General features: G+C 41.0%; 1 pseudogene; it reads right to left on the bottom strand.

Annotated features, from left to right (window-relative positions):
- Positions 1-407: 407 nt before the first annotated feature.
- Positions 408-5,766, bottom strand: LOC136354215 (uncharacterized; annotated as a pseudogene).
- Between the last annotated feature and the right edge of the window lie 234 nt (positions 5,767-6,000).

The raw sequence follows: 6,000 nt of genomic DNA, 5'->3' as shown, positions 1-6,000 counted from the left end.
TATGGTGTTGCCTCCTCTGATGGGGTTCTGGTGGCTAGCTGGTATATGCATGGGCTGCCTCATTTGATGGCCAGTGGGCTGCATGTCTTATACTTCGAGGTCCTATGGGTGGCGAGGTCGCACTATAGTCTCGACCCTGCACTAAATCAGGGCCTCATCCCGTAAGCCCTGCTGGTGGATATTTGGACCTACCCCTAGTCCTATAGGGGTAGTGATCCACTGAGGCCCTACCTCCAACGGGGAAATTGTCACCCCCGCATGCACACTACATCGTTCAACCTCGACATCAGGAATGTGTCCAGCTAGCTCATCATCAGAGGCCGAGCTCATCCACGTGCGTCGGAATAGTTCCATACACCAATAATGGACATGTAGGCGATGAACATGCTGAAGATGTTGGGCACACGTCAACGGATCACCGCATCGTGCTTGCCGTGCCAGAAAGCAGCAAGTAAGTTGGCCTTGCTCCACCGGAGGCCATCAACACTACTAGACATGTGATTTTCTTGGACGCCGACCCCTTTAGGTTCCAAGCGGGCCGTAAGTGGCTCCGCCTGGAACCAGGCGATCTCGGCGCCAGGCTGTGGGCCGCACGGGATAATCTATTATCCCGTGCGGTCCGCTTAAGACAACCGCACGGGATAATCCTTTTATCCCGTGCGGTTGTCTTATATCCCGTGCGGTTGTCTTAAGTGGACCACACGGGATAATCGATTATCCCGTGCGGCCCACGTTAGGCGACTGCTTGCGATGGTGGGGGAGGTTTATAAGCCCCAGCCCAACCGTTGCAATGGCATGCCGGCGATTTCTCTCTCCTAAACCTACACAAATTAGGGGGGAAGGTTTTCGATCTCAAATCTTTGATTGGGTTCCATATAAAAGGTGTAGAGCTTGTTATCCTCCTTCATAAATTTTTTTTTATTTATAAATATGTCGTTTCGCTTTTTTCCTTCAATATAACAAAGGATGGAGCTGGCGATCTAGTTCACCGCAGGGCAACTCCCTACGACGGCGTACGCCACTTCACACAATGCATGTGTCCTCGCGCTTAAACTGCACACCTTATCTGGCCGCCGACCGTGAACTCCTATCGCCACGACTTCACTATCAGGAATCTCCCCACCACAAACCTCTACCCCGCACCCAAACCGCACGCCCACCCCATCACCGTATGCAGCCTCGATGAACTGGTTCCCACTCGCTGAGGAAGAAACAAGAGAAGGGTTTTGATCGACAGAGAAAGAAGGGGGCGGTTAATTTGCGCGCGCGCAGTAGCAACGTTGCTGGCACGTGCCAGCTGGCAACCCCTCCCCCCACGAGGCGATTTTAATTTTCGTTTTTTTCACAATTTTTTTATTTCTTTTTTCTTTTCTATTTTTTATTTTTTTTAATATGTAGCACACGTGTTTTTAAATGTTTTGTATTGAAAGTTTTTAAATCTTAAATTTTAAAATCTTAACTTAAAATTTTTTTAAATCTAGACTTGAAAGTTTTCAAATATGAGTAGAAAGTTTTTAAATCTCGAGTTGAATATTTTTAAATCTGAGTTGAAAGTTTTCAAATCTCAAGTTAACAGTTTTCAAATCTGAGTTAAAAATTTTTCAAATCTGAGTTGAAAGTTTTCAAAATTTCTCTTGCAAATTTAAATTTCGAGTTGAAAATTTTCAAAGTTTGAGTAGAAAGATTTCACTATTTGACTTCAAAGTTTAAATCTTAAGTTTTTTAAACCTAACTTGAAAGTTTTCAGTCTATTAAAAGAAATCTAAAAAAAGGAAAAATCTTATCTTAGTTAGCGCCATTATCTAAAACTAATTTAGTCGGTTAGATTTAACTGCTCCTGAAAGGCGAGTTGCCAGCGCGCACGCGCGCAGTAGCTTTTCGGGAGAAAGAACGATGAGGCAAATCGTTGAAGCGATTAGAAAATTCAAACAACGATTTCAAAATGCAACGGTTCTGCCGTCGGTGGCATCGTGGTAGCGGCAGGACGAATTTGAAGGCTGCGCCCCACGGGCCTCATCGTCATCGGTAAGCAAGGTGGGACTAAAAATGTGCAGTACAGTGGCTGCACAATTATAACAAATAGACAGGTTCATAAATCTGCTCGCCACAGCCACGAGATTTCACCGGGAAAGCGTGCTCGGAGCTGGAAAGGGGGAAGTAAAGGAAGTTGGAACTGAGCAGGAGTAACACAACATGTGTAATCTAAGATACAGAAACAGCCCTTGCAGGCACAAGAGATGATCAATTGTGTTTGTAAACAGAACGGCAAAAAAAAAAAAAATCAAAAACTAGCATCCAGCTAGCTTCTTCCAAACCGGACACGAGTGTTGCTGGCAAATCTCGACGACGAAAAGCTATGCTTCCTTGCGTTTGGTGAGTGGCTGCGTTCGTTTCTCCAACAAAAAATGAAATTTTGGATACTCATGACACGTTTTTCAAATTGCTAAACGGTACGTTTCGTGCGAAAACTTTCTATATGAAAGTTGCTCTAAAATATCAGATTAATCGATTTTTTAAATTTATAATAATTAAAACATAATTAATCATATGTCACCTCGTTTTGCGTGAAACACTTGATCTTTATCTTCATCTTAAGTTGCGCTCGACGTTTCCGCTTACTTGATGACTGAGGAGTAGAGTAGTCACCGCCATAGGAAAACTGATGGTTACTGTATTGCTTTTTAGGGGTAGATGGAGAAGCCCACACATTGGGTTTGTACTTCTTTATGGTTGGTCATCTGCATCGTCTGCAATCCAACCACCCCTAGCTTTGGATTTAAAATGAGATGAGTTCCTTCTTTCCTCAAATAAGGGGATTTTCCTTTTACTTGTCTTGTGAGCATCATAAGGAGCTGACTGTTTAGATCCAAAGTTTTTCTTCAAACTTCTAACTTTTCCATCACATCGTTTCAATTTCAACCAAACTTCCAATTTTGACATGAGCTAAACACAGCCCTAGTGCCAAAATCTTTCTTGCCTTTGCCTTTTTTCCGACTATGGCTGTGTTTAGATTGGCCTAAAGTTTGAAATTTAGTTGAAATTGGAGACGATGTGACTGAAAAGTTGTGTGTGTATGAAAGATTTGATGTGATAGAAAGTTGGAAGTTTGGAAAAAAACTTTGGAACTAAACACTGCCTATGTGCGGATGATTCACCGTTCATACGATCAGACTGCAAATTAAAAAGGAACCAGGATGTGCACAGGATAAATAACCCAAGCAGCTCTTATCACTATCAGTAGACAATATATTAATAAGATGCTTCTAACAACCTTGGTGTTCTTTGTGCATCCACGTGCGAAGTAGCCTTCCTCGCCACATTTGTAACACAAAGTTGGAGTTGCCGCGGTACTAGCTTCCCTACGTACGTTGCTTGGCACATCCCTGTATCAGAAGACATTGATCAGCTGCTGTGAGAAGTAACATATAGAAACAAGGAAGCCATAATAAGTTAATAACCACTAAACTTACCAAACCAGTATGGCCAGGTTGGGCAGAATTATAACAACTTCTTTTGGACAGATATCAGAGAAGTCGGCGCAACAAAGATGACCTTTCTGATTACGTACACACATAGCATTTTATTTCCTGCACGAAACCTGCTATACGTATGACCGAGCCATCCGACTCGTGTCTGACTATGTCATATCTACTAATCACTGAGCTTGTTTCTTATCATGTGGACCCAAACAAGCAGCATCTATGCCTATATATACACTAGTGGGAATGGGGCGAAGCTAGAGCGAGATGGAGGGGGGTGCCACTTATTTAATTTACTCTGCTTTATATCAAGTTTAAGCTAATACCAGTGCCTAAATTTATATTCAGGTATAGGTACAATTTTTTCTTGAACGGGTTCCTAGCCGTCCTCCCCCCCTCCCCCAAATACTCTAGCTCCGCCCTTGTCGGATGTAAGTTGTACATATCAGTCGGACGCATAGCAATTTTCTTCCTGCACAGACCAACAAAGTAGATGTTGAGGGGGAAAATAAGTTTGGATAATACTATGACTTCAATTAATGCAATCTCGCTGCTACAGGACTTTTGTGTTACATAAGAGAATGATTTGCGTTATATTGCATGTTAATTAAGTGGACAAAACATGTGGATTCAGGGATTCGACTAACACAGAAGTATAAGGAAGGGCTTAATGTAAAATTAACCTTAGCTCACAAAATCTAACCAAGCTTGTGAATAGAACATAAAGCTGGATCAACGAAAATGACAAAACCACAATTCATTCATAGGTATATTCTGAAGCAGCACAGTTTGCATTAGCAGTAGGATTTAGATTGTAACCACTGCATATTAAAAGTGAGAGATGGTTTTAAAGATATGTTGAGTTAGATTTTTTTTTCCTTAGGCAAGTATCCCTCCATGAGAAAACAATACTGACCTTAACATCATCGCGTGGATAATCATTGGCATATCCAAACATATCAGGACCCTGATTCTCCACATCGTACATAAAATGTAGACTGTTGATAGCATTCCTATTGTGCTTTTCAGGGCAGTCTTTCGCAATATGACCTCCTTTTTTGCAGATGAAACAGTCTTGACCCTACAAAAATGATTAACAAATGTTTGATTCCTGAAATTGGCAGGGGCAAGTAAATACACAAATTTTGACAATTTGACCCTTTGAAAAAAACTAATTTTACAAATGAACCGCCCCCAAAACTTATTTCAAAAATAACCTTTTTTTTCAACGCCAAATCATGTGGCGCTGAATTTAAACACCTCAGCTCCACTTCAGCTGGCGCTGAATGTCGTGCCACGGCGGATGGGAGGCTAAGTCAGCATGCCAACGTACATTCAGTGCTATGCTATTTGGCACTGAGATGTCTATGTTCAGCGCCACACGATTTGGTGTTAAGCAAAAGGGTCAGTTTTGAAATAAGTTTTGGCGGCGGTTCATTTGTAAAAAATAGTTTTTTGCAAAGGGTCAAATTGTCAAAATTTGTGAAGTAAATATGTGTGATTAATGAACTGGAATTCTAGAACCTATCTAAACAAGGCAAGCATGTTAACTTATGAGTTGAAATAACAAATGCAGCAACATCATGTAATTAATGGAGAACTAAATAAGATGATCTTGTCAAGGGCATGAGCATGCATACCCAAGTCACCAAGCAATAATGCCTTGGAGCTACCCACAAACAAAACAAGGCCTCTTCCGCTTTGAATTGTGTCCAAACAACCCACAAACAAAACAAGGCCTCTTCCGCTTTTCCATTGGACAGTTCACAGCTACATGACCCTCCTCACCACAATTAAAGCATGTTTCCAATAAAGTTTCACCAGGATCAAAGTATCTTGGTATGCGCTAGATCATGAGGAAAAGCAACATAAGTTTACTCCCTCCATCCCAAAATATAAGACTCAACAGCTTTTTTCTCATATATCATAATATAAGGTATGCATGAATAGATACATTAATTAGCATTTCTTGGTCCTATAAGATTGATTTGTTTTAAATCTTCTATCATCAAACCTCCCAATCACATTGCTTGCATGCATTAAGGTGATCCAATCAAGAAAGTGAATAAATGTTTTCTTGGTCTTTGTATTATGAGTGGTTATGTCTTCTGTTTTGGGATAGAGGGAGTATTGTCTTGTGCCACATGTGCATATACAAGGAAATTCACTTAGTACTTAAAAGAAGCTTCCGTAAAACAATACTGTCAGATAAAGGGACATCAGGCCCATCTTCAGTGAGCACTGATTCTGCTGTGCCAGTTTGCGCCTCCTGGGTCCTAGCAACTTGAGACGGAAATAACAAATCCGCACATTAGTAACTCTGAAACATATTAACGTTAGTAATTCATTCCCAACAAAGAAACATCCAATACATTGCTCACTCACAAACATACAATCAGTTCTCTATATGCAAGGTTTCCATACCATTAATACATTCACAAATACTCATTCAATACGCGTATACTTTCTAAGAGGAAGCAACATAAAACATTATTTTCACTTGAAGTCTACAGAATCGAAA

The sequence above is a fragment of the Oryza sativa genome, chromosome 11 (assembly GCF_034140825.1).
Source record: "Oryza sativa Japonica Group chromosome 11, ASM3414082v1".
Taxonomy (NCBI): domain Eukaryota; kingdom Viridiplantae; phylum Streptophyta; class Magnoliopsida; order Poales; family Poaceae; genus Oryza; species Oryza sativa.
The sequence above is the reverse complement of the archived record's forward strand: the minus strand, read 5'-3'. Positions and strand labels throughout refer to the sequence as shown.